The sequence below is a fragment of the Octopus bimaculoides genome, chromosome 8 (genome assembly GCF_046866305.1).
Source record: "Octopus bimaculoides isolate indiv1 chromosome 8, ASM4686630v1, whole genome shotgun sequence".
In the NCBI taxonomy this organism is placed as follows: Eukaryota; Metazoa; Mollusca; class Cephalopoda; order Octopoda; family Octopodidae; genus Octopus; species Octopus bimaculoides.
The window spans coordinates 29731408-29742031 of NC_142935.1; the positions used below are offsets into that span (position 1 = coordinate 29731408).

Genomic DNA, 10624 nt, shown 5'->3' on the forward strand with positions numbered 1-10624 from the left:
GGAGTTGACCTAGGCTTAAACAACAACCTGAACTTTTAATAAAAATATATAAGGAGAAGTTATGATGTTTATGCATTTCTAAAGAGTATTAACAACAGAAAAAAAGACATTCAAATTTTGGCACAAGGTCAGCAATTTCGGGGGTGGGGGGTAAGTCGATTACATTGACCCAAGTACTCAATTGGTACTTATTTTATTGACCCCCAAAAGGATGAAAGGCAAAGTCAACCTCGGCGGAATTTGAACTCAGAACATAATGACAGATGAAAAGCTAAGCATCTTGCCCAGTATGCTAACGATTCTATCAGCTCACCAATAATAATAATATCAATATAGAATACTAATATTAATAATTTCTTAAATACAATGCCTGTCTCCCAACTGATATATTAATGATATTTATTCTATCAAAACCTTTCTCTTCTTGAGGCAGCTAAAAACCAAAACATATTCTCTTGTAAACTTTCTATGGATTCTGTATAATAAAGAGAATGGTTTCACATTGACAGAAATGCCTCTTCGGAGTCAGGGATAACATCCAGATACAGCATGTAGTCATATCTATGTATACACCAAAGTATATTCTTACATTTAATATAAAAAGTATATGAGATCATGGAATGAAATACAGGAGATACACATGAAGCTCTCAGCAGCATGTCATGGGGATTAAACTTTCAGAACTTTAAAAAAAAAAAAAAATGAAGAGCTTATGTTCATATAGTTATGAGCTGCTTCTACTCATCATAGCAACTGCAATTAAATACACTCTAATGAATGCGAAACTACTAGAGGTATGATACCCACACCACGTTGCCAAGTTTCATTCTACAGCAAAAATTATATACATTTCAAACATGAAACAAGTGAATTTTGAAATGTTGATGGTGAGTTAGTAAAGAGGTATTTTGTAATAAAAAATATCCATAGGTTAGAGGATTATAAAAATGGAAAACTAAACTTCCCATAACATTACTGCATATGATGGGATGTGATATGATGCTTTGAGCAATTTTCCGTTACCGTAAAATCTCTGAAATTGACAACAACCAAAACGATCTGTGGTTTCTGTTTACCATGCTACATAATGAAATATTAATACCCTGATGAACATGCAGTTAAAAGAATTATAAGAGGGGAAAATAACAAGTGTATCCACAAAGAAACCAATATCATATTTTAACTTTTAATGTTTTCTTGTAAGTATAGTCTAAAGGGATAAAAGTGCTTGGAAAATCACTAAATCTTTTGAACAGATGGAGTAGCTTCCAAAGTTCTGTGGAGCAACTGACTAACTTCTAATATATATTGAACTAATTATGCTCAGTGACCAACTGTAAAATTAAAAGAAAAGTTTGGAGATGGGCCTTTCTCTATATTCTCTGTAATTGGCTGAAATGATACACCATACTCTACAAGTAAGTCTTTTATTAGCTTATATATACATATACATACATATACAAAAAAAAAAAATGGAAAAGAAAAATTTCTCTAAATAAATATTAGTAAACTGGGAATATTTAGTTGTTAAAATGAACTTCTGACTGAAGCAGTGATAAAATCTATATATGTAAAAATGATTTAAACATTAAAGATTGCAGAACTAACTGAAAATAGAATTGTTTATAGACTTGCACAAATTTTGAAGTCAGTAAATTTTTTGAGATTATGATTAAAAAATTCTTTTCAAAGAATTCTTTAAAAAGAAACCAATTTAGAGAGAAATTTCGACAGTTTTCAAACATATAGTCTGTTGTTGCAAGATGCGAGATAAGTAGAGCCACCTGTATTTTGACACAAGTTTGCTCAGTGTTGCCAGGCAACTGGCATCAGGTGAAGTCATAGTAAATACTATATAGTTTGTATTGAGATATTCCAAATAAACCCAAATGGAGCCTGCAAAGGCCAGCCAGGCCCTAGTATTACCACACACAGCACAGAGGAGACAAGTCATCAGGTTTATCAGATAACAAACACACAGTTTCCTGCACCTTTCTACAGGATGACTGATATCTTCTCAAAGGTTTTTAGAACATTTTTTTTTCTTTTATTTCACAGACACAGTTTTTAGAAAACTGACATGATAAGCCATCGGCAATAACCAACCACAGAGTCAAAACTGAGCCAGTTGATCCTTGGTTTAATAAACTGAAGGCACTAAAGAAAAAACTGTAATAAATGAATAAATAAATAATTCTTTCTACATAGGAATAAGACCTTAAATTTTTTTTTTGGGGGGGGGGGTACTTATTTTATTGACCCTGAAAGGACGAAAGGAAAAGTCGACCTCAGTGGAATTTGAACTCAGAACATGGAAGAAAAGCTGGTGTGCTAATGATTCTGCCAACTCAATAGCGTGGAAAATGAGAAATAATTTGGCTTCTTTAATAAACTGCAATATTGCAACGGTGTGAGTCCACATCACATACAATCTAAAGGTTGTAGTTTTTCCTTTCCTACTGCCACCATGGCTCCTCCCTTTCCACATGCCCAGGAGACTGTTAGGCAAATGAGTTTTTAGTTGTAGATTGAGGTCGCTACAGCAGAGGCAAGGCCAGGCTGACATCTAATGTCAGAACCTTCAGTGCTGGGTTGATTTAATTATTCCCCAATGTTACCAAGTCTCAAATTTCACAAGTCATAATAATCTAATTAATTGCACAATTTTATGAGAGAGAATTACCCTGTACTTTCCTTGGGAGCACTGATATTCCAAATTAATCCTCAGTGAAGCCAGTTCTGAATATTCTACGAAAAATCTGCTGTTTTGAGACATAAATCCATTTTGCAAACTTAGTTTACTTCATATAAGATTGTTTTTAATAGTCATCTGATCAAAAGATCTAGTTTCAATCTTAAAAAAAAAGACCAATTACATTAATGATTTCAATATCAGCCCCAAAATGCTTTGTCAAGATGTCAAACATTTTTATTGGTAACTTTTAGGAAAAAAAAAGAAGAAAAAAACCCAAAATACTATAGGGATTAGTAAAAAGCCTGTACTGTAAAAGATAGCTTGCACAATCTTATATATTTCCTTCTACAACTATTTTTAAAAACAGGAATTTACCATATTTCTGTATAAAAGAATAAATTGTCTCCAATTAAAGAGCAACAATTTCTTTGAGAAGCACCAGTTAAACCGAGAGAAAGTGACTGAACATAGAGAAACAGTTGAAAAGAAGTGAAGAATTATCTGAGCATCTATTATTGATGATGCTACAAGAGAAAGAATTTCATTTCAAAATAGAGACACCATCTCTCGAATGGAAACAGAAATGGATGAAACTTGAAGAACCAGTTGTTCAAAATATTTGTCTATGAAATAAGAGAAGAGATTAAGTATGAGAGCGTTACCAATGAATGTTTATGGAAAAGCGATGCTGCATATGTTTCATCTGTGCTAAAATGATATTCTGGAAATTATAAACGGTTTATGTTTTTCATTTCATTGCATAGAGTAAAAAGACTAGTGAAAGACTATAGTAAAATACAGAGAGAAAGGTAGGTGTCTAGCAAGGAATTATAAGGAGGTAGTAACGGAATAGGGAACAGGACAAAGCAGTGTGAGTGTGTGTGTGTGTGTTTGTAGTAAGGTGGTGGTGATGGTGGAGGAGTTAATGATAGTCAGTAATTGTTAATGAAGTAAAATGATCTAATAAAAAGAAGAAAGAAATTGCTTCAAATTAGTGTAAGATTGTTGTGGATAAACAATTAAAATGGCATCGTTAGAAGCCATTACTACTGTATAAACACGAATATGAGTAAGATAGGGGCTGAAAACGAAAGTAACTTTGGAGATGGTGATGGTAGAGGAGACGGGAGTGGGGGTGGGGGTGAAATCATGAGAACCATTCAATAGAGCCATGTCAACAACAGATGGCAAATGAATTAGCTGAACATTTTGCAATGGATCAAGTGGAATTATCTGATTTGAATTCCAGTTCTTGAGGGGCTGGTTGAACCTTATCTCTCATTTCCATCAAATTGTTACGTCTACCTACTTACCCACAAATTAAAAAAAAAAAACAAGAAGAAAAAAACTCCTTCAAAACTTTTGCAATGATTTAATGTTTTGAAGACATTATTTCTCTAGTAAAACACCAAATTGGGAATCAGCAAACACAAAATCACCTCCCTAACAAACAGCACACTAATTAATACCATCTAAACGATGACAGGTGTTTGTAAAATAATTTACAAACAAGAAGAAAACAGAAATTTAATAAACATTTTTGTGGAAACATTGATATAAATTTACTTAAAATTCTCAATAACAACCAGCATCTATGTCAAACAGTAGTTTAGTTAGGAATCCAGGAATAGAAATACCAAACTAGGACTGACAGTCAATTATATTCAAAGTTTACTCTATAAATACATCATCTAAACAATTTTATAATTTATAAACAGACCACAGCCTAACAGAAGTTAGGAATGTCAGCACAGCCAAGTAGATAAGGTACTGAACTGTGAGGGAGTAGAGGAAGTATGTTTAATATTGTAGGTAGAATATATGTGAATAGGTGAAAATATAGAACTGACTCTGAAATCAAAGGTCAAAGGCAGGTATACCGTCTAAATATTGATTTCTAATATTGATGCTGATACAAGGGATCAAATCTGAAGGATTCATTAGAGTTGATTACAATGATCCAAATACTCAACTGGTACTTGTTTTATCAACTCTGGAAGGAAGAAAGTCATTTTCAGTCTTGGCAGGATTTGAAACAAGAACATAAAATGTTATCTCAAGATATTTTTTGTGCCTTGTATCAAACTGTGAATCCTAGCAAGGCTTATTACATCATCATCGTTTTAACATCCATTTTTCCATGTTTGCCTGGGCAGATTTTCTATGGTTGGATGTCCTTCCTGTTGCCAACCTTTAGCAGTTCCCAAGCAAGTTAATATTTCCACATGGCCAGACATGCTTTCAAAGAATATTGCAAATGACGACCCTCATTTCTAACAATTATACAATGTCAAGATCACACACTGAATAAATATGGTATATTAGCCATAGGCAAAGGAGCAGTGCTTGTGCCCTTTACAGGTTTTACTAGAATGGTGAGATCAATGCATCCAGTACCGACCCTGACAATCTGTAAAGAAAATGTGAGTGAATGCTTGTAACAGAACAAACTCTGCTAAAGTAGTCAAAGTCCCAATGGTAATGTTAAACTGGACAGCAGTTTAAAATAATAATAATAATAATAATAATAATAATAATAATAATAATAGGCCTGAAATGTTTGGGGAATCGATTACATTGGCGCCAGTGCGAAACTGGTGCTTATTTTGTCGACCCCGAAAGGATGAAAAGCAAAGTCACCCTCGGTGGAATTTGAACTCAGAACGTGAAGTCGAACGAAATGCCGCTAGACATTTTGTCCGGCGTGCTAACAATTCTGCCAGCTCGCCTAAAACCCCTTTAAAATGGAGGATATCAATAAATAATTGCATGCTTCACGAGTAGGCGATGTATTAACGGATCAATGAGATAATGATTCAATCCACGACAAAAAACATCAAAACATTACTTATTTGTCTCTAACTTAGTGGTTTGGCAACAAAGACTGATAGAACAAGTACCAGGTTAAGAAACGATGGATTTCCATGCGTATGAGTGTGTGTTAGTGTTTATCACCCACCACCGCTTGATAATCGGTGTTGGTTTGTTTACGTCCCCTTAACTTGGTGGTTCGGTAGTTAAAATTGTCAACTGAAAAGAATAAGTACCAGACTTTAAAAATAATAATAATTAAAAAAGTAACGATGTCGATTTGTTCGACTAAACGCTTCGAGGCGGTGCCCCAGCATGGCCGCTGTCTACTGACTGAAACAAGGAAAGAATAGAAGAGATTCATAAAACGATGGGATTCTTTTGATCACAGACCTGTTCAATGAATGGTGACCTGGGGTTAAATAATAATAACAACAACAATCCTTAATTTTTCGCTAGGAGACCCAACTACAAGTGGTTGTAATGTTATTTTATCATGAAGTTAGATAAAGAGATATGCAGAAAAAACCATGGCTTTGTGGTTAACCGAACGACTTGTTTCCATGATATCTTAAACTACTTCTCTCAAAGATAGCCAGAAGGGAAAAAGATGGGGAAAATAACAAACACACTTCTGTGGGTACTAATTAACATTAGAAAGAAATTTCAAACACGGGGAACACCTAATTCATAATCCAAGAACACGATTTTGAGTAAATGTTTGTATTTTGAAAACTTTTCAATCCACACTTTCACAAAAGAGAAGAGAAATACTCTTCCATTCCACCTCTCCTTAAAATGCCTGATGACGATGAATATATTAAAAGCTTCTACGTTATAAAGATTAAATAACTAAATCGCTATTATTGAGTCAACTATTTTAGGGCTAAAATACACAAACAGAAACATACATAAAATAAAGATATAAAAGCAAGCTAAACTTTCAACGGTAGTATTTTATGATTTTATATTACTATGTCGAGATGCTGGTAAATAAGATTTATGAAGTTCATATTGATTAAAAAGTTAGGAAAAGTGTGTGCCTTCACAGAAACGTAGAGTTCGTGAGAGTTATATTAATTTCTTTACAGCTGAAACTCAATACTTATGTTGATCGTGCTCAATTCTTGAAAATATCCAATAGCTATTTAGGAAGTTATGAGTAAATGGATTTATTTGGGAGGAAAAGAAGCTATAATAAACATTGACTGGCTCCACGCAGAGAGATTATCGCTCTTCTAGACAAACACACAAATTCTTTCACCCTCTTTCCGCGCACTCCCTCTCGTTTCTAACACACCTCCTTCTATTACTCTGTCATTAACCCCCTCCCTCTCTACCAGTAAAACAAGTCAACCCAGACCAATACTTAGTGGAAACACCGAAGCAACAACGGAATGGTAGGCAGACAGGCAGTCAGGATTGTCAACTGTAAAAGACCAGAACCAACTTGCACGTCCATTGTGCGCCCATTGCATCAGTAGCTAACTTGTCAATGGAATTTCTTTTTTTTTTTTTTTTTTAAAAACATGGCTCTCGAAGAGACGTAACCTCGGTCGAGAATTTTTAATCTCCTCCACACACAAACATACAAGCACACATACACACCACGCGCGCGCACATGCAAACACATATACACACAAGTTATGTACGTTGGAATTCGGTTTCTTTCTTTCCGCCACCTCCAACCACCACGGTTGGTCGAGAGAAATGTTTAAATTAGAAACTCTATGAAAAGTTAAGCACGAGGAATCCTAAAGGAAGCCGTCGGTGCTTGAAAATGTGAGGTGAGGTTTGTGTGTAGAGTTAATAATGGCCTATACAGAGGAGACTGGTTCGATGTTGTTGAATTTTGGTATGAGAGCGATGTGAAAACTGGCATTCTGCATAGCAGCTAGTAAAAACACCGCAACATACTCTCTCTTTCTCTCTCTCTATTAACAAGGTTGCTTCTCATATCATATGTAGTTGTAGTAGTAGCAGTAGGAATGGTAAGAACAGCAGCAGCCACAACCACGCCAGAACGACACGGCGACAGCAGTAGCAAACACCAGCATCCATAGTGGAATTAGTCAACAGCGAATCATCACACACACACACACGTAATCATTCGTGAAGTAATAAACAAATAGTAATTCCACTCAATCTCTCTCGCCAACACACGCATACACACACATATACATACACACGTCATATATTAACTGAGTGGGTGACATCCGAAGAACTGGCTGTAGTAAATATATTTAAAGTTACAAAAGCATTATATAGGCCTATATATACTGTTCTTTACCAAGAATAGTGTCGACAGTGACTTCGAAGTTTCGGTCTGCTTAGCCTTAATATGTACACTACAAAAACTACTAAGAATCCTTTCGTTTAATAACTTGTTTTTATTATGACAACAAATATATATTCTTTTTTTTTTCTTTCTACTTGTTTCAGTCATTTGACTGCGGCCATGCTGGAGCACCGCCTTTAGTTGAGTAAATCAACTCCATGACTTATTCTTTGTAACCCTAGTATTCTATCGGTCTCTTTTGCTAAACCGCTAAGTTACGGGGACATACACAGACACAAACATATACACACGTGTATATATATATATATATATATATATATATATATATATATATATATACAACGGGCTTCTTTCAGTTTCTGTCTACCAAATCCATTCACAAGGCTTTGGTTGGCCTGAGGCTATAGTAGAAGACACTTGCCCAAGGTGCCACACAGTGGGACTGAACCCAGAACCATGTGGTAAGCAAGGTACTTACCACACAGCCACTCCCGCAAGTGTCTTCTACTATAGCCTCGAGCCAACCAAAGCCTTATGAGTGGATTTGGTAGACGGAAACTGAAAGAAGCCCGTCGTATATATGTGTATATATATGTATATATATATATATATATATATATATATATATGGATGTATGTATGTGTTTGTCTCCCCAACATTGCTTGACAACTGATGTTGGTGTATTTACGTTCCTGTAACTTAGCGGTTTGGCAAAAGTGACCGATAAAATAAGTACTAGGCTTATAAAGAATAAGTCCTGGAGTCAATTTGCTTGACTAAAGGTGGTGCTCCAGCATAGCCGCAGTCAGATGACTGAAATAAATAAAAGAATATATATATATAGAGAGAGAGAGAGGGAGAGGGAGACTGATAAAAAATACAGCAGGAGAAGAAACTAGGATGGGGGGGGGGGTGTTGGAGGTGACAGCAGTGGACATCGATCAATATAGAACAGTCGACTGGGGCTTTTAATGTTGTTTGTTGGCAGTGAGTGAGATGATAGGTCGCCAAGATCCTGAAAAATACAGGCATTTTAAAATCCACTTAAATTCTTCATTCATTGATCAAATTGCTAACTGATAAAGCCAAGCCAGACCAGAGATAAAACGAACCTAACCGTCTCAAACAGGGCCATAAGCTGGATAAATAAACCAAAGTAGGGCATGGACGGACTTTCGGTGAAACTAGCACCACCCCTCCCCTCCCCCCACCTCCCCCACACGAAAACTCTTTCACAATATTATTACATGAAGGCCTCTTTCAGAAATCTTAGCTGTTGAAATATTGCTTGCAGTCAGTATTATTTCATTACAGGAAACGGCTGGGGTAGAATTATAAAATGTTACCCAGTTAAATGCAAATTTCGTTTTATGTAAATCTTGGATAAAAAAAACTAAAAGTCTACAGTTGACATATTTTCGTACGATTCTTTTGTCTTTTTATTCGTTTCAGCCACTAGGCTGTGGCCATGCTTGTGCACCACCTTGAAGGGCTTTAGTTGAATGAGTCAACTTAAGTACTTTGGTTTTTCTTAAAAAGTCTGGTATTTATTCTATCGGTCTCTTTTGCCAAACCACAAAGCTATGGGAACATAAACTAACCAACACCGTCTGTCAAGCGGTTTAGGAGTTTACACAAATGCAACACAAATACATACACACACTCACACATACAGCAGGCTTCCACACAATTTCTATCTATCAAATTCACTTACAAGACATTGATCAACCTGGGTTATAATTGAAGACACTTTCACGAGGTTCTGCACAGTGGGACTGAACCCAAAACCACATGGTCGAGGAGCAAGCTTCTTAACCACACAGCCATGCCAATGCCTTCAAATGTTTAATACATTTGATCAGATCTGAAATAGGAAAAATCCACTAAACTCTTTTTACTGTTCTTCATTTCACCATTTCTCCCCCCATTTCTGCATTCATACACTCCTCTAATAATTATACAACAGGACAATCTAATGAAGGAACCCTAATGTGGTCATTCGACCTGCTAGAAATAGTAATCACATCTCTTTTATCATCAGTCTGTTCATTCAGAGTTCAACTGGAACCAAACAACATGACAGAATACATTGTACAATGTAGTCGAATACACAAGACGAGATGGTCATGGCTGAGTTGGCTTTGATCATGAGTCTATTCAATCAAGGCAGACCAAATCTAATAAACAGTAAAAAAGAACATTCATAACTTTTTGTAATTGTTTATTTCTCTCAGACTTTTCAGCGTCTTTTCCTTTTATAACATAGTTGCAGGCATGGCTGGGTGGTTAAGAAGCTCGCTTTGCAACCACAGTTTTGGGTTCAATCCTACTACACAGCATCTTGGGCAAGCGTCCTTTACTAAAGCTCTGAGTTGACCTGTGCCTTGTGAGTGAATTTCATAAATAGAAACTATGTAAAAGTCTTTCAAGTGTGTATGCATGTATGTGTTTGTCCTTCCCTCTGCTTGTCAACTAGTGCTGGTTTGTTTATGTCCTAACTTAGTAGCTTGATAAAATAGACTGATACAATAAGCACCAGACGTAAAAAAAAGACCAACTGGAGTTAATTTGTTTGACTAAAAATTCTTCAATGCAGATCCCCAGCATGGCCATAGTCCAATGACTGACACAAGTAAAAGATAAGCATTTAATTGTCAAAGCCAATATTTTAATCTACTGACTCAGATGCATTTGAAACCCAACTGTTAAGTAAGGCATAAGGGAATCTAAGGCCACAAAAATCTACCAGAATATTAGAAATCCTGCTGCAGGAACAGAAGAAAAGTATATGGTATTTGATGGCATCAAAAAGTATATTA

At 35.7% G+C, this 10624-nt stretch overlaps 1 protein-coding gene across 3 annotated transcripts in view; it reads right to left on the bottom strand.

Annotated features, from left to right (window-relative positions):
• Positions 1–10624, bottom strand: part of LOC106871354 (uncharacterized) — a 210490-nt gene that overhangs the window by 20600 nt on the left and 179266 nt on the right. The window contains exon 1 of one of the 3 annotated variants that reach the window (XM_089356289.1): positions 7424–7539. The exons of the other annotated variants lie outside the window; for them this stretch is intronic. The gene's annotated coding sequence lies outside the window, so the exon portion shown is untranslated. Of the gene's footprint in view, positions 1–7423; positions 7540–10624 lie in introns of those variants that run through there. 3 annotated transcript variants of the gene reach the window in all.